We start from the raw sequence: 19,811 nt of genomic DNA, 5'->3' as shown, positions 1-19,811 counted from the left end.
TAACTCCAAGAGGCCACCGCCTCTAGCTAGCTATATGACACACGAACCTGCGTCCATTACAATCTTCGAACAGGGGAGGTCAGCCGCTTCACCTTGCTAGTCAGACATCTGCAGACGTGTTTCAGGGTTGTTGTCCTTTATCAATGCAGCGTAATCAGAACCAGCAGGTGTCGCTACTGACCGTCTGTTCGAAGATTTTATTTACCTAGTTACAGTGGAATACATCCACTTGTTTTCAATAATAGAAATATTAAAATTACTAGCTGACGTACCCGGTAATTCCCGTGAAAGCGGGGCTTATCCCTTGGTTCCGTTCTCATAATTGTTTCACTAATCTTATAACAACAATACAAAGTATGTAGCCCTTAAAACGGTTTTTGTGCATTTACAGAGAATACCGAACTGTCTAACGCAGGATCTTGTTTTTCAGAATTCCCAATAAGTTATGAATACCCAAATTGTGACGTCAGTTATGTAATAACATGAAATTAGTTACCCGATAGTAAGAATTCAGATAAAGTAGCCCCGAAAAGGGCTTTAATGCGTTCCCAGAGTATATAGAACATAGGAGGAAATACTAATAAGGTATGTGTACTAAAATCTTGAAGCATGTTACGTAATAACAGGCAAATCAGATATGAGATAATAACAATTCAAAGTAAATAACTCTGAAAAGGGCTTTTGTGAGTTCCCAGAGAATATTACCCTCAGGGGCGCTAGTGTCGGTATATTCGTGAATAAATTACTAACCGAAATAAGTGGATCTATTGTTTGGGAAAATACTATTTACTTGTTTCGAGGTTGTACTGGATAAATTACGAAAATAACTCTTACAGTTCAAATACTAAGAAATAAGCATACTCAATTTCATTTTTACCAAATAATTTAGGAAAATGAATGGGCTATTTGCCTTGGCTATATATGAGGATCCCTTCCAGGGGCGAATGGCTTATTTCCTTTGGTTTTTAAAATAAAATATATTAGATATATATATATATAATTATATATATATATATATATATATATATAAATATATAATATATATATATATATATATTATATATATATATATATATATATATATATATATATATATATATATATATAATATATATATAATTTTAAAAATAATATATTAAATATATATATATGTGGTTATTTATAATTGTTAAATTTCAAAATTTATATAAATTATTTTATGTATTGGCTTAAGTCTTTCTTTGTTTGATTTGCATAATAGTGGTTTTGTCTCTAATTTAATATAATATAATAATATTTTACTATAAAATTGGATTCAATCCTAAATCTGATTTTTCCCTGTAATTTGGATTTATTCCTAATATTTATTATTATTATTATATATATATATATATATATATATATATATATATATATATAAGGATCACTTCCAGGAGCCCTATAATCAATGTTTTTCAACAATCTGAGTATGCCATGAGGTTTCCAGACATGACTTCTACTCACGTGTCAAGTTTCATCAAAATGGATAAAACGATGTAGGAGGAGTTAGCTAGCAACAACTCCACAAATACACCCACAGACAGAATTTCCCACATATGTAGTAGATATGTGTGTGCGCGCGCGCGTGTGTGTGTCAGTGTGTGTGCGCGTGTGTGTACGCGTGTGTGTACGCGCGTGTGTGTGTGTGTATACACTTCAGAGGGTAACAAGTTACAAAAGAAGCTATGTCCGGCGACCTAGAATAAAGAACTCAAAGATAAGTCTGCGAGTGAATCATCATTATTAAACAATACCTGAGGGCGGTTTGCTAGCAGAATCGTTAGCACACTGGATGAAATGCTTAGCGATATTTTGCCTGTCGTTACGTTCTGAGTTCTAATTCCTCTGAGGTCGACTTTGCCTTTCATCCTTTCGGGGTCGATAAATTAAGTACCAGTTGCGTACTGGGGTCGATGTAATCGGCTAGTTCCCCCCCCCCCCCACAAAAAAAAAATTTCAGGCCTTGTGCCTATAATAGAAAGGATTATCACACAATACCAAAGCTGTAGTATTTCGTCTAAGGGAGACCCCTTTAGAAACGTATCGTGTTAAAAACAAACGCAGCATATCTCAAAGCCGGCGAAACGAAAATAATTGATTTTATTGGAGAATTTAACCTTTTATTTTCGGGAATTTGAAGGATGTGCGCTGGCAGCGAAACTGCCTACTACAAAATGTAAACCTTGGCCGGAAGTGAAAATACCATGGTCCCGACTGCATATCGATTTCGTAGGCCGGTAAATTGATGTTATTACTTAATCGAAGTGGACAGCTACACAAAATGGCCTGAGGTCGCGAGGTGTAAATGACCAACCTCATATACGGTAATAAACTTCTCACACGAGCTGTTCACAAGGTATGGTGTACTGGATATAATTGTCTCTGATAACGGAGAACAGTTTGTATCCTGTGAGTTTAAAAGATTTTCACGTTAGAACATAAAAGTATAGCACCGTATCACCCTAGATCGAATGGAAGGGCTGAACGAGCATTAAAGATAGCTAATAAAGAAGCCATGGACAAGGTCACGATCCAACAATTCTTAAGGGTATACAGGGTAACCCAGAACCCAAATGTGCCAGAAGGGAGTTCACCAGCAGAATTAATGTTCGCCTGAAAGATGAAGTCAGTATTCGATAAACTGTTACCTGTGAAGAAAAAAAAACACACGTGCTGGTAAAGACATGTAAAGTTTTTTTAGAATAGGTGATAAGGTATGTATAAGAATGTACAAAAATGGCAAGCAACACTGGGAAGAAGGAGAAATTGTGACATACATAGGAAGAATGATGAAGAAGCAGAAATGGGAAGAAAGAGGACATAGAAACCAGCTTAAGGAAAGAGTCATAGAAAAGGAACCAACAAGAGTATATATATATATATATATATATATATATATATATATATATATATATATATACTCTTGTTGGTACAAGAGTATATATATATACAAGAGTATATATATATATATATATATATATATATATATATAATATATATATATATATATATATATATATATATATATACTCTTGTTGGTTCCTTTTCTATGACTCTTTCCTTAAGCTGGTTTCTATATATATATATATATATAAGGGAAGAGATAGGGTGAATAAAAGAAATTGATTGTTAATGAAATAGTTGAAAGGGGAGATGTTGTATAGTGAAACTGTACACCCCTCCCGGTAAAAAGTTGTAGCGTATCTGATATCCTCACTGTTTGAGAAACACAACAGGAATGATCTCGTTTGAGATTACAGCCATCTTTGGCTGGGTTGTCCCTGTTGTGTCCACTGATCTGATTGGTTGGCATGTGGCGCGGTTTGTCTCTCTACTTATTTCGCGCCACTGTGTAAAGCTATCCAATCACGGCCTTTGGATAAGGCCTGCTTCTTGATGCCCTTTTTTAAGCCAACCACGAGCTATAAATAGGCCAACATTTTCACTATACTTCGTCTTTCGTCTCCAGACCTTTTAAGGTCTAGTCACTGACCACAGAGCTACTCAGTTATGTTCCAGTTCCAGCGACAGACGACCAGTCAGCCAGCCCTGCTATTGTTCCAGCTATGAAGACGCTATTATATACCAGCGACAGACAGAAGGTTATCTATCTCCCCTGCCGTCATCACCATCATTGTACTCCAATTTTACGTCGTCTCCACCATTCGTCGCCATTCCACCGTCAACAGCATGTACACATCAACAACACCGACCATGTTTAACCCACGCTGTTAGAGTGAACCTTTCACCAAGTATAACAGTCAGTCCATCAAAAGAATATCTATATTAAGAGACTCAGCTCGGCGTTGAGGCTCCAACCGCTGCATATTCGCCCAACCGGCCTCCGCCTCGAGACACAACATTCTTGTTATAGAACTCTTGCTATCGTATACCTTACGAACTGGTAAACAAATTCCATCTTAACACTCTATGCTAAGACATTCATCTTATGCTCTGTATTTCTGTTTTATGTGCATACACTATTATTTGTACCTTCTGTCGCACATACGAACACACAGACACAATCACTTGTCGCATGCATGCAAACGCTCCATCTTGCAAGCACTCAACACTTTCACTTTAACACCTTGTAAATAAAGTCTTCTTCTCTCAAACATTGGAACGGTTTGTTGGTCGTCCTTCATTTATATTCTGCTGGCACTGTATTATATCTCCATGTATTATGGCTTATCTTACATTCTTATGATAGGATGCGACCGTGCGGCGTACAAAAGGAGACCTCACCAACCTCCTTACATGCGGTCGTATCGTTACAAAGTGGTAGTAACCAATCATTCTAAATATACCAGTAGCCGGTCGACAGGAGAAGGCCAGAAGGTAGAGAGTACATGTAGACTGTGTAGATAGTCGTGTCTGTGATGATGTAGTAACTATACTGTGATATTTAGTGGACGTTATAACGATCCAACCATTGATGTTAATAACATTGTACGACCGGAAGTCGTACAATACCAGACAGAAACATTCTATCGACGACTTCGTAATATAACAATATCTGTCAGAGCGACAACCGTATTCAAAAGACAGGTTAGTTGGTAAGCGGATTTCTGTTTAGGAGTTAATTGTTTTAAATGTTATTTGATTACTGTATGTAAAATGTAAACGTTGTGTTACAGAAAGATAAAATCTGTGGGCTATGTTTTTATATATATTTCTTCTATTTGGTTTCAACCATGAATATATTTTATAATATATTATTTTGGGCTTATGAACATTCTCAGAAGTGGGCCCTCATGAAAATGCGTACATATAAGTACGTATAAGAATAGAAATGAGAATAAAAATAAATACGGGAGAGAAAAATTCTAAACTAGGTTAATCCTCTATCATTCTTGCATGTATGTATTTTTGTATATGTATAAATGTCCGAATTGAGTGGGTATTTTGGTTAGAAGCTGGGTAATTTTTAGATAGTTTGTACCATAAAACTAATGTTAGTGCTTATGTATATTATAGGGATAGTTTTTTTTTTTTTTTTTTGAAAGGTGGGTTAGAAAAGTAGGTGAGATGTTTTAGTGTTTTTGAAGATTTTGTGCTTGCAGAAAAAGACAAATTCAGAGTTTTGGTTAAGAATTTGATTCCTATGTATGAGAATTAGTCGGAATCATTAGCACAAAGTTGGCAGGGTTTGCTGTTTTATTGATATGGTTGTACGTAAGACAATAATTTCTAATTATTTCCAAGTATTTTATGTTTTAATGTCTATATATGTTTCGATAGTGAGCCATATTTTTTCCTGTTTAGGTTTCGAAAAATATGTGTGTTGGTTGTATCGTGTCTTGAGCTGAATTGTTACATACCCTATATATGTAGTTGGTTTAGTGTTCGTGGATATAGCTGCTCTATAGGCAATATTACTTGTGACACAAAGGCGGTGAGCTGTCAGAATCGTTACCGTACCGGGAAAAATGCTTGGCGACATTTCGTCTATCTTTACGTTCGGAGTTCAAATTCAGATGAGATGGATTTTGTCTTTCATTTTTTTTACGGAGTCGATAAGATATGTAAAAGTTGAGTAGTGGGATCGATGTAATCGATTTACTCCCTCTCCCGAACTTGCAAGCCTTGTGCCAAAATTTGGAACCAATATTACATGTGACACAGTTTCTTTTAGAGAACAGAATACAAAGGTTCTGAAGTTGCAATTGTTTCTGTTATGTATGCGGCTTTGATTTGCAGAAATTTAATCAATAGAAATCTTCCGTCATACTTTTCCATCGTAACCTACTCTACAACCTAATCCTCTTTCAATAGAATTCCACCTACCTTTGTCACTACTATTCTTATTAAAGAAGCACACACACTCACATACATACATACATACATACATACATACATACATACATACATACATACATACATACATACACACATACATACATACATACACACACACACGCGCGCGTACACACACACACACGCACACACATATATAGTTCAAATTTAAAGAAAACAAAAGACGAAGACAGGTGTAGGAACAACAAGCAGGTGTATTAGTTTAACGCTCGGCGTTAAACTAATAAGGTGGCGAGCTGGCAGAAACGTTAGCACGCCGGGCGAAATGCCTAGCGGTACTTCGTCTGCCGCTACGTTCTGAGTTCAAATTCCATCTTGGTCGGCTTTACCTTTCATCGATTAAATAAGTACCAGTTACGCACTGTAATTGACTTAATCCGTTTATCTGTCCTTGTTTGTCGCCTCTGTGTTTAACTCCTTGTGAGTAGTAAAGAAATAGGTATTTCGTCTGCCGTTACGTTGTGAGTTCAAATTCCGCCGAGGTCGACTTTGCCTTTCATCCTTTCGGGGTCGTTAAATTAAGTACCTGTATTAAAAATAATAATAATAATAATAATATTGATAATGATAATGATGACGATGACGACGACGACGCCAGCGAACTAAGGTGCGAAAGCGCGTGTGTGTATGTGTGAATGGAAGCGAGTGTGTGAGTACGTGTGTGTGGACGAGTGTGTATGTATGCGCGCATGGATGTTTGTGTATGTGTGAATATGCGTATGGATGTGTGTGTATGTGTGAGACTAACGTGTGTGTATGTGTATGTGTGTGTCATATATAGCAGGTGGTGTGTGCACGTGTGTATGTGTGAACCAATGAAGAAGGGACCAAACACGACAGAAAGTGAACATTTAAATATGAAATAAAATAGCAATATACAATATACAGATAAAATAATATTCAAGACGAGACGAAAAGTGGACGGACAAGGGATAAAGACGAAGACAAACAACACGGAATGTGGACTTACGAAGAATATTAAATAAATCAAACACAATAATGCCATAGGGCCAGAGAGGAGACGAAAATATGGTTAACTCTAGGAGGAATATATATATATATATAGGGAGAGTTTACGAAAAAAACAAAAGACGAAGACAGGTGGTGTACAAAACAAGCAGATGTATTAGTATAACGCTCAGGAATAGAAAAAGTCTTTTACGTTTCGAGCCTACGCTCTTCTACAGAAAGGGACACAGAAAAAAGCAAGGAGAGAAAAAAAGGAGAAATTCAAAAAGTCAGAGTGTAAGAAAGCAAAACCTTTCCAAATTCAACATGCTTCTTACCGAAGCGGCAAATATATATATATATATATATATATATATATATATATATATATAATATATATATATATATATATATATATATATATATATAGGGAGAGAGAGAGAGAGAGGGGGGGGAGACAGCCGAAAAATACTATCTCATACTATATTGATAGTAGATATTCAAATAAACATCTACGGTTTTCCTTGACATGAAATAATCTCGCTCGATTACAGCTACGAAGGGTGAATGAAATTTTTTGAGCCTAACCTAGAAACGGGGCTGCTAGATAGCTGAAACAATTTTTCTGATAACTACAGTCTTCTCAGAGTATTCTTGCTCATTTTCATGATTCTGGTATTTTAAATTATTTGGTCGCAGATTTTTTAATAAAAAAGGGTCGAGATTACAAAAAAAAAAAAAATGGAGAAAACTGAGTATCGTACTGTTATAAAGTACCTTCATTTGAAAGGCATGACTCCATCAGAAATTAGACTGAATGGAATTATTTAGCTTATGAGATCTCTTCAAATCTTTTCTCTAAAAATGTGATTTTTCCGCCAGTACAAGTAAGTGATCAGACAAAATAAATAAATAAACAAAAAATTTTTTTAATTTCCTGAAGTTCTGTCTGATGAATTAGGTCTGTGCACCAAAACAAAGGCGAAGTTTCAAATCAAAGATGACGCCATACCAGCATTTAAACAAAAAAGGAAATGAACCGTTCACAGCGTATTAACAGACAAACTTAGAGTTAGAGAGACTAGAAAAAATTGGAGTTATCCAAATAATAGGATATAGTCAATTGGCATGACTAAATGTGCGATTGGCCAGATTCGCTGATCATGCGGGTAACATTCCAGCAAATCGCGACATTCAGGTGGTTGTTGATAATTCTCACTTCAGATGGATAGATAGATAGATGAAATTTAAAAAATATTTAAAGCTTTTCTTCCTTAACATCCTTGACCACAACAGATCAATACGCTCATGATATATTTTCATCGTGTGTTAGCACACTGGGTGAAATGCTTAGTGGTATTTCGTCTGTCTTTACGTTCTGAGTTCAAATTCCGCCGAGGTCGACTTTGCCTTTCATCCTTTCTGGGTTGATAAATTAAGTACCAGTTACGCACTGGTGTCGATGTAATCGACTTAATACCTATATCTGTCTTTGTTTGTCCCTTCTGTGTTTAGCCCCTTATGGGTAGTAAAGAAATAGGTATTTCGTCTGTTCTATTTCATGGCAGCGAGCTGGCAGAAACGTTAGCAACCCGGGCGAAATGCTTAGCGGTATTTCGTCCGTCTTTACGTTCTGAGTTCAAATTCAGCCGGGGTCGACTTTGCCTTTCATCCTTTCGGGGTCGATTAAATAAGTACCAGTTACGCATTGGGGTCGATATAATCGACTTAATCCGTCTGTCTGTCCTTGTTTGTCTCCTCTGTGTTTAGCCCCTTGTGGGTAATAAAGAAATAGGTATTTCGTCTGTCTTTACGTTCTGAGTTCAAATTCCGCCGAGGTCGACTTTGCCTTTCATCCTGTCGGGGGTCGATAAATTAAGTACCAGTTGCGTACTGGTGTCGATCTAATCGACTGGTCCCCTCCCCCAAAATTTCGGGCTTTGTGCCTAGAGTAGAGAAGGATATATTTTCCTCGTTAGAGTGCAATTTTAATTATTTGAAATTACTCGTTACATCATTTTATGCTAGCTCCGACTTTACCATTTAGTTTTCATGCAGAACATTCTCTGGATATTTTACCACATTTTACCTCATTTTTCTTTCTTTTTCATAGTTAACACCTAAGTTATTGCTGAAGTTAAATCTACACTTTAACCTCTTCTATGGGCTACGAGACTGGTCGACCCATTCACCATTTTCTTATTTCTTTACTGCCCACAAGGGGCTACACACAGAGGGGACAAATAAGGACAGACAAACGGATTAAGTCAACTATATCGACCCCAGTGCGTAACTGGTACTTAATTTATCGACCCCGAAAGGATGAAAGGCAAAGTTGACCTCGGCGGAATTTGAACTCAGAACGTAACGGCAGACGAAATACCTATTTCTTTACTACCCACAAGGGGCTAAACACAGAGGGAACAAACAAGGACAGACATAGGTATTAAGTCGATTACATCGACCCCAGTTCGTAACTGGTACTTAATTTATCGACCTCGAAAGGATGAAATGCAAAGTTGACCTCGGCGGAATTTGAACTCAGAACGTAACGGCAGACGAAATACCTATTTCTTTACTACCCACAAGGGGCTAAACACAGAGGGAACAAACAAGGACAGACATAGGTATTAAGTCGATTACATCGACCCCAGTTCGTAACTGGTACTTAATTTATCGACCCCGAAAGGATGAAAGGCAAAGTTGACCTCGGCGGAATTTGAACTCAGAACGTAACGGCAGACGAAATACCTATTTCTTTACTACCCACAAGGAGCTAAACACAGAAGGGACAAACAAGGACAGACATAGGTATTAAGTCGGTTACATCGACCCCAGTGCGTAACTGGTACTTATTTAATCGACCCCAAAAGGATGAAAGGCAAAGTTGACCTCGGCGGAATTTGAACTCAGAACGTAACGGCAGACGAAATACCTATTTCTTTATTACCCACAAGGAGCTAAACACAGAGGGGACAAATAAGGACAGACATAGGTATTAAGTCGATTACATCGACCCCACTGCGTAACTGGTACTTATTTAATCGACCCCGAAAGGATGAAAGGCAAAGTTGACCTCGGCGGAATTTGAACTCACAACGTAACGGCAGACAAAAAACCGCTAAGCATTTCGCCCGGCACGCTAACATTCACCATTTTCTTTAATCAATAAAACAGATCCAGAACCTAGCAACAGTTAAGGTGTTACGATACTGTTACCACAACAATGATTACTCCTACTTCATCTACCAATGACTACAACAAACCATCACCATCACAACTACAGGTATTCATTTAAGGCAAGAGTAAACTTCTGACAACGCAATTCAATACGCGAAATGTAAATATATGAGAGAAATTTTCAAAGTCTGTTGACATGAGGCTTAGCATCTCAATTGCTGACATGAAAATTTGTGCAAAAACACTTCTTTTATTGATTGGTTCAGTTAGCGATATCAATACTTGGTGACAGACATCGTTTCGCTCTTTTTATGCTGACCGCTAGTCTCTTACGCGTGCGCAATCGTCTTTGATAACAGAAGCTTGAAACTTACACATTTGCACGCGCAGGCACAAACATCCATTCATATCTATCTTTTTTCTTTCCTTCTTTATATCAATCTGTCTACCCATCCATCTATCCATCCATCTTTCCTTTTTCCTATCTATCTATCTGTCTATCTATCTATCTATCTATCTATCTATCTATCTATCTATCTATCTATCTATCTATCTATCTATCTATCTATCTATCTCCGTCTCTATCCTATCTATCTATCTATCTATCTATCTATCTATCTATCTATCTATCTATCTATCTATCTATCTATCTATCTATCTATCTATCTATCTATCTATCTATCTATCTGTCTGTCTATCTATCTCCGTCTCTATCCTATCTATCTATCTATCTATCTATCTATCTATCTATCTATCTATCTATCTATCTATCTATCTATCTATCTGTCTGTCTATCCCTACATGTGGCCGTTGTCTGTCTGTCTATCCTTACGTGTGGCCACCTTACATGTAGCCGTTGAAGGCAGAAGACCGCGCTGTCGCCTTTGTGGCAGCAAAAACACCTAAAAATTGAGGCATAATAGAGTTGATGTGTGTGTGTGTGTGTGCAAATGGATGCCCTATGGCTGAGGTAATATGCTAGTGCAGCGATTACAAAACAGTGTCGAATATGCCAGTGATTAAGGCAGTGTTGAATATGCTAGTGATTAAGGCAGTGTTGAATATGCTAGTGATTAAGGCAGTGTTGAATATGCTAGTGATTAAGGCAGTGTTGAATATGCTAGTGATTAAGGCAGTGTCGAATATGCCAGTGATTAAGGCAGTGTTGAATATGCTAGTGATTAAGGCAGTGTTGAATATGCTAGTGATTAAGGCAGTGTTGAATATGCTAGTGATTAAGGCAGTGTTGAATATGCTAGTGATTAAGGCAGTGTTGAATATGCTAGTGATTAAGGCAGTGTCGAATATGCCAGTGATTAAGGCAGTGTTGAATATGCTAGTGATTAAGGCAGTGTTGAATATGCTAGTGATTAAGGCAGTGTTGAATATGCTAGTGATTAAGGCAGTGTTGAATATGCTAGTGATTAAGGCAGTGTTGAATATGCTAGTGATTAAGGCAGTGTTGAATATGCCAGTGATTAAGGCAGTGTTGAATATGCTAGTGATTAAGGCAGTGTTGAATATGCTAGTGATTAAGGCAGTGTTGAATATGCCAGTGATTAAGGCAGTGTTGAATATGCTAGTGATTAAGGCAGTGTTGAATATGCTAGTGATTAAGGCAGTGTTGAATATGCTAGTGATTAAGGCAGTGTTGAATATGCTAGTGATTAAGGCAGTGTTGAATATGCCAGTGATTAAGGCAGTGTTGAATATGCTAGTGATTAAGGCAGTGTTGAATATGCTAGTGATTAAGGCAGTGTTGAATATGCTAGTGATTAAGGCAGTGTTGAATATGCCAGTGATTAAGGCAGTGTTGAATATGCCAGCCGAATGCATGCGGTATTAAATGCTTTGAATGTGCAGGAGCAAAAGTGTGGTTTGCTGGCGCGTTGTAAAGGACAAACAACTTTCTCTATGTATACGTGACCGATCTAGGGTCTTACAGAGGCGAGTTGTATCTACAAGGGCGCAGGGAACATGAAAAACAAACGAGAAAGGCATGTGTGATGAATGAATGTGACAGTGTCAACACGTATGTGTGTATGAACAATGTGTGCAGATGCGTGCGCAAGGCCAAGCGCCGAGGAAAGGTGTATGCATATGCGTATGTAACAATACAAACATTTTCAAAGCGAACGAAAAAAAATGTACATGCAAAATATGAATTATGATATAGAACATTCAAAAAGATATGCACATGAATTTAGTTGTTTTAGTGAAACACGTGGTCGCGGTATTTGTCCATCGCTGAATATGTGCATCGCGGATTATATGCTTCGCGGAATATGTGCATCGCGGATTATATGCTTCGCGGAATATGTGCATCATGGAATATGTGCATCGCGGAATATGTGCATCGCGGATTATATGCTTCGCGGAATATGTGCATCGCAGATTATATGCTTCGCGGTATTTGTGCATCGCGGATTATATGCTTCGCGGAATATGTGCATCGCGGATTATATGCTTCGCTGAATATGTGCATCATGGAATATGTGCATCGCGGAATATGTGCATCATGGAATATGTGCATCGCGGAATATGTGCATCGCGGATTATATGCTTCGCGGAATATGTGCATCGCGGATTATATGCTTCGCGGAATATGTGCATCGCGGATTATATGCTTCGCGGTATTTGTGCATCGCGGATTATATGCTTCGCGGAATATGTGCATCATGGAATATGTGCATCGCGGAATATGTGCATCGCGGAAAGTGTGCATCGCGGAATATGTGTAACTCGTAAACAAATGAAAGTATGCAGTGCAAACAGAACAGAATAAAATAAGCAAGAATGACAAACTTAGTTGAAAATAGTGTCCTTTGTTAAAAGTCTACTGCTGAAAGTGAAAAGAAGATATGCATGCAAAGAAAAAGAGTTGTTGAAAGTCTATGTGAGAGTCTTAAATACATGCAAAAGTTCGTAGACAATGCAGGATCTGTACGTTGACACGAGAGGAAAAGCATGTGTGAGCCGAAAAGATTGCATGCGCGGGCTTCCGCGCTTTCTTCCAGTTAGTTTCTGCGGATGTAGCTTTCGAAATGATGCATTTATTGCCTTCCATAATCGGCGAATTCCTTGTGCGTCGGTACTGTTGCATTGTTGTGAAGTTTATCGTAGATTGCATCGCAGTATAGTGCTTTCTGTTACGCGTACAGTAACAAAGTGGAACGAAGGTGCATCCTGGTGGTGACAAAGGTTGTCATTCGTTTCCTCTGGTTTAGCGTCTGTTGATATGAAGACTTGTTCTTTAGTTCGAAGTCAGTAAAATGCAGTGTGGCATGTAGCATTAGAAGGAAATAGTAATTGTTTTTAGACGGGGTCACCAGTGTAATCGATGGATTTGACAACTGTTCATGCGATGGTGAAGGTGAAGGCCGCACGTCTTTAACTCGGGGGTCACCAATTGTAATCGATGCCTGTTATGGTGGAACGTCTGGTAGGCCAGTGTAATAGTTCGTAAAGCATGCAAGGATAAAGAGTTAACTTCGGCCTGTAAATGTGTGTACACGATCTCGTAGTAGTATATATTTCTTTACTGCCCACAAGGGGCTAAACATAGAGGGGACAAACAAGGACAGACAAAGGGATTAAGTCGATTACATCGACCCCAGTGCGAAACTGGTACTTTGTTTATCGACCCAGAAAGGATGAAAGGCAAAGTCGACCTCGGCGGAATTTGAACTCAGAACGTAACGACTGAGTTCAAATTCCGCCATATAGAGAGATAAGGTAATGTTGCAGAGAAAAGAAGTTGAGCTAATTAAAGCGAGAAAGTGTGGGACGAGACAGTTTCTAAGTTGTCATACTTTTTTGGTTAATCGCTTGACCTTGTAAGAACTTTCTGGAGTCATCATTTTTTAACTGTGTACTCAGTTTCTTGTGATGTGTTGGTGGTGGCTTTCATCTGAAGAAACCAAACCAAACAAACCTTGACGTCGTAACTTCTCGACACAGAGCAACACTGGAGTGGGACCTTTTCGGTTTGGACGGCAGTTTTTTCTAGCGGTGTCATATGAAATTGTCACCCATAATTATGACCCTAGTATCGATCTATTGCATTTCAATCTGTTTTAGGGTTAGGGGTGGGGGGAAGGGTATCTTTTTTTCTTCACAAATGTAAATAAACCCAATCTGTTTCTTAAACGAGGGACATATTCATACGGCACAGAATGTTTTCACCTCAATAGACGTCATTGATTGGTTGAAATTGCAGAAATTGAAGAAAAAAACAACGACAAATATCTTACAAACAATAGAATTTTCTCAATAAAGCCAAGAGGAAAAGATGTTTTATAAACACATTCTACCAGTATACGAAGTTCAAAAGGGTTTAGTTGCCTAGAAATTATGTTAAAAACTGCCTGTCAAACCGAAAAGATCCAAACAAACATTGACGTCGTAACTTCTCGACACTGAGCAACACTGGAGTTTCAGCTTTTTCACGCCTCACCTATAATCAGTAGCGGTAAGTTTCACACATAATGACAATGTTATTAGAGCATGAAATTAATGAATGTAGAATACAATTGCATATATTATAATTAATGAAATATTTCAAACAATAAAAGAGAAATGAGCTAAAAATAGTTTGGTATGTGTAACGGCGCCTTTTTTCTCCTACTAAATTTAGAACCTGGTTATGCCCTTTGCTTATACGTCACGTTTTATCTAGTTTTGTATTCAGAGTTCGTTTTCTTTTGCATTATGTTGTTAGCTCCGAATGTTTGATCGTTCTTTATTTTCGTATGAATGCTCTTTAAATAATATATTCATAAGTTAATAATCTTATATAAGACGTTCAACAATAATTATCACGGCAAGACTTCCTTTTGTATTCCCCCAAAACACACCTTTTATTTAAATATTTTTTCTACACAAACCCCCGTTTTCGGCTACGGAGAATACGAATTTGCAAAAAAAAATTGGCCAAAATCGGCACTTTGAAATTACCCACCACTACCTAAATTCTTCCTTTTTAACTTTTTTCAGAATTTTTTTTTTCAAAATGTACAGAAAAATACGGAGATTATGATTCTGAAAAAAATTGCCAGTGTTTTAGGGTTAGGGTTACGGAAAAAAGGGAAAAATGAAGAGATTGGGGGGAGTAGGGGATGCAAAAAATTCAAAATTCCTTTTTTTTTTTTTTGCAATTTTCCCGAATCTCCGTTTCCGAAAACGTAGGTTTTTGGTAAAAAAAAATTAAGAAAACAATAATTAGCGAGAAAATGGGAGCGGAAGAAGTCTTTTCAATATCACCTCACCTTATTAGTATCGTTCCGTTTTGTTTCGTTTGTATTCGAAAGTTTAGTCCGCTCTATTTCCTTTGTCCTAAATTTTCACCGCATCTCCACACACAGATATCTATGTTATTTCAACAACATATTGTGGATAATAAAATGCCATTAATAAGATGTAGTGTTGGTTATAATTACTGGACACCTTACAGCATAATTTCTTTCATTTTTTGCTATTTTTAGAAAGACGAATTTAGGTGTTCCCGAGAGCTGTCGGCTCAATAACAATGGCTAATTTCCAGAAATCTCTGGTTTGTCAATGTTAGCAATAGAAATTCCCCATTCAAATCAAATCCTACAAATCACGGAAGTGCCGAAGTGAGTACCGAGTGATAAAACCGTTTTTCATGTAATTTTTGCTTTTGTTTTTGTTTCGGTGTTGAGCATTACTAATTTATGATGTCAAATAATTGAAGTCTCGATTCGGACGGACTGAGCTAACGGCCAAGTCTATCCTGTAATTTTTTTTTACCAAGAAGGAGAAGCAATTTTCGGATCTTTTCGGTTTGAACGGCAGTTTTTAACATAATTTCTAGGTAACTAAAAAATTTTAAACTTCGTATACTGGTAGAATGTGTTTATAAAACATCTTTTTCTCTTGGCTTTATTGAGAAAATTCTATTGTTTGTAAGATATTTGTCGTTATTTTTCTTCAATTAGTGCAATTTCAACCAATCACTGGCGTCTATTGAGGTAAAAAAACATTCTGTGCCGTGTGAATATGTCCCTTGTTTAAGAAACAGATTGGGTTTATTTACATTTGTGAAGAAAAAAGATATCCTTCCCCCCACCCCTAACCCTAACCCTAACCCTAAAACAGATTGAAATGCAATAGATCGATACTAGGGTCATAATTATGGGTGACAATTTCATATGACACCGCTAGAAAAAACTGCCGTTCAAACCGAAAAGATCCCAATTTTCTTCTGTTGAGTAGTTATGGTGAAAGCAGTTGTGTGGTAGACGAAACTTAAAAGACTTGAACACAGACACTTTCCTCTTCGGCCAAGGCCTCACTACCTTTTTCAATTTTCACTTGGACATGACGATGACTGTCTAAAAATGCTGTTCTCTGCCAAGGCTGAGAATGGTGTTGGCAGTGGCTTCGAAGTTTCGGCCAGTTATATCCCTATAGCTGCTTTGAACTTCGCAAAAATCATAACGACAGTAAACGACATCGGTATAGAAACAATACTACAAGCAAGAAAATCGCTTCACTTTGGCAACAATGGGCACTCCGACGATAGGTAAGCTGGCTGAAACCTCGAAGTCACTGTCAACAAAATTCTTGTTTAAGAATAATAAATTTGTACTCTGGTCGACATCAGCTGATTTCCTACGGACCACATACTTGCCATGCAGAAGTTTCTGTTCCCATCTGCTAGCTAATTTTTCATGCACTTTTGTCTTTGCAATAAATTTTATTTTCTTTGCAGCAGCAGTTGGCGCATTTCCTTCAACCTGATCAATCTGGTAGGTATCTAAGAGATCAGTAGTGAATTTTTTGCTCTTTCAGAATAGAGTGAAGTTTTTTCGGTCTTTCATATTTTTCAACAAGTTTTAGCATCCAATCGTTGGTTGTTTCAAGGTATTTGGCCAGTCCAATTGTGGTGGTTTTGTACATAAGTTCAAGATGGATCAAACCTCGACCTCTCTATATAATTATTATTATTATTATTATTATTATTATTATTATTATTATTATTATTATTATTATCATTATAGCAACAACAACAACAACACCACCACCACCACCACCACCACCAACAACAACAACAACAACAACAACAACAACAACAACAACAACAACAACAACAACAATAATAATAATAATAATAATAATAATAATAATAATAATAAGGGAAGAAAGTAACCTGCAGAGAATTGAGGTTACCACCAGGAGAATCCATGGGTGAACCCGACGGTAGTCGGTATAGATATTTGGGGATTTTGGAGCTGTATGATATTCTACATAGAGAAATGAAAGTCAAGGTCAGCGAGGCCTATCACAAAAGGGTGAAGATGGTGTTGAAATCTAACCTGAATGCCAAAAATTTGATTACCGCAATGAATATCTGGGCAGTTGCAGTGGTCAAATATAGTGCGTCCATCCTCAAATGGACTAAGGAGGAAATATCAACACTGGATAGAAGGACGAGAAAGTTGATGCCGCTGCATGGGGCATTACACCCTAAAGCAAACGTAAACAGACTGTATATGAAAAGAAAAATTGTTATAGACCATTGTATAAGGATTGAAAAGAGAACGCTTGCTGAGTATTTGATAAATAGTGATGAAGACCTGCTGCAATATGCCGCGAAAGATATGGATGTAAATGCAGATGAAATGATGGGCAAGGAAGAGTTTAACTAAATAGCTGAGAAGAAGAGAAAAGAAGACCTTCTTGGAAAGAGAATGCATGGACAGTTTCAAAGGAATATTCTGGACGTTAAGGATAATACAGCATCGTGGGCATGGCTTGAGCGAGGTGATTTGAAGCGTACCACCGAAAGCCTGATCATTGATGCACAAGACTAGGCTCTCGCTACCAATTCAGTGAAGTATAACATCTATAAAACTTCTGACACCCAGAAATGTAGACTCTGTGGAAAGAGTGCGGAAAATGTCACCCACTTGGTAAGTGAATGTGAGAGCCTTGCACAAAAAGAATACAAGCGCTGCCACGATAAGGTGTGTGTGAATCTTTATTAGCTTTTATGTCGTAAACACCAATATGAAGTAACAGAGAATTGGTATGAGCATGTACCAATTAAAGTTATGCAGGAGGGTGGAAAAGTAACAATACTCTGGGACTATGATTTTCAGACGGATTGTGTAATCGAACAGCGTAGACCGGATATTGTCATATTGAATAAGAGAGACAAATACTGTCAGATCATTGATGTAGCCATACCAAATGACATGAATGTTGTGAGTAAAAAGGTTGAAAAATATCACCAAGTAGTCCGAATTGAAAGTGGAAATGGCAAGACTGTATGGAATGCGAGAGGATAGTGTAAAAGTGATATCAGTGGTGATCGGAGCGTTGGGCTCAATCCCATTGAAACTTCAAGACTTCTTAAGGCAACTGGTAATCCCGTACAAGATTGATGTCTAGCAAAAAAGCAGCCTTATTGAGCACAGCGCGCATCTTCAGTAAAGTATTATCTGTCTGAGGTCCTTGTTGTGACTTGACAGATGAATAAAGATTCCGGTGCATTTTTATCTATACTGTATTACGAAGGAATAATTATAATATAATAATATAATAATAATATTGAGTACTCTCCTCAGAAGGGTCTTCTGAACCATTCATTTGTTCCTTTCAGCATACTTAACTTGAGTGAAACGACGAGCTGGCAGAATCGTTAGCATGCCATTAATTCTTTCGGGGTCAATAAAATAAGTACCCGTTAAACACTGAAGTCGATATGGTTTATCCCCTACCCACGAAATTTCTGGCCTTGTTCCAAAATTTGAAACCTTAATTTTACTTGAATAATGCAAGGCAGACTACTCTATTTTCAACAGCTGAAATTGTCTCCCTTAGTTTTTATTCAATTTTTATTTGTGTTATATTTCTGTTGTGTACATTCTCGTGTAGAACGCATATTTTTTCTGAGGCAACTTCGGAAAGAAGTGCCTGGCGACCAACAAATATGACCGATGTTTTTGAATTGAATTTTTTCAGATTTTGGCATTTTCTTTTTCTTGATATTTTCTTTTTCTTGGTGTTTCCTTTTTTAATTTCTTATTCTCTAAAAAAAGAAACTCACAAAAGCCGTTCGATTCATTTCAACATTTAAGTCAGTGAACAGGTCGCGGTCTTATAGCGACGAAAATATTTTGACAAATTAAACTTAAATGTTGAAGTGAATCGAACGGCCTTTGTATGTTTCTCTAAAAAAAGAAAATCACTTACTCACATGTAGGATAATGCTTTTTTTATGTCTGGCAATAGATAAAAAGGAAAATGAAGTTATCAAGAATAGATTGTTTTAGTTCTTCAATACTTTCATCGGTTTTTAACAAAATTTGTTCTATATATATATATATATATATATATGAAGGTAAGTCAAAAAAATAACACCACTCTTGTTTGCGCAATTTATAAAAACAAAAGCAGGGGCTTAATAATTACACCATTTTTCGGCATCGTCTCCTCGCGCTTTGATGCTCTTCTTCCAACTTGCTTATTCCAGTAGAGAAGCTGGTCTTCAACTTGTCAAGCAGCTATTCATGCACCGCTTCCTGTGCCTTTTCCTCAGTAGCAAATTAACGGCATCGTAAAGGAATGTTTAAGCAATCTAAAGTGGTGATAGTTGGAAGGGGCGAGATCTGGACCGTATGCAAGGTATTCCAGCAACTCGAAACCCAATTTTTCAATGGTTTCAATGATGTGGGCGCTCGTATGTCTAAATACATTGTTGTACAACTATAAGACATGCTTTCCAACAGACCTCGGCGTTTAGTGCGAATTGCTGGTTTTGGTTTGTTGGCCAGCATTTTAATGTAGTCAACCCCGGTGATTGTAGACCCCTTTTCCAG

The 19,811-nt window shown here is 37.4% G+C and overlaps 1 protein-coding gene and 1 long non-coding RNA gene across 2 annotated transcripts in view; one reads left to right on the top strand and one right to left on the bottom strand.

Annotated features, from left to right (window-relative positions):
* LOC115209565 (caspase-2-like) overlaps window positions 1-19,811 on the top strand; it is an 82,044-nt gene that overhangs the window by 27,642 nt on the left and 34,591 nt on the right. The window lies entirely within an intron of this gene.
* LOC118762630 lies at window positions 2,025-13,364 on the bottom strand. The gene is made up of 4 exons (XR_004998388.1): window positions 13,285-13,364; window positions 4,042-4,046; window positions 2,180-2,182; window positions 2,025-2,035 (listed from the first exon to the last, which is right to left on the bottom strand). It is a non-coding gene; the product is annotated as an uncharacterized LOC118762630 (long non-coding RNA).

Source organism: Octopus sinensis, linkage group LG3, assembly GCF_006345805.1.
Source record: "Octopus sinensis linkage group LG3, ASM634580v1, whole genome shotgun sequence".
Classification (NCBI taxonomy): Eukaryota; Metazoa; Mollusca; class Cephalopoda; order Octopoda; family Octopodidae; genus Octopus; species Octopus sinensis.
The sequence above is the reverse complement of the archived record's forward strand: the minus strand, read 5'-3'. Positions and strand labels throughout refer to the sequence as shown.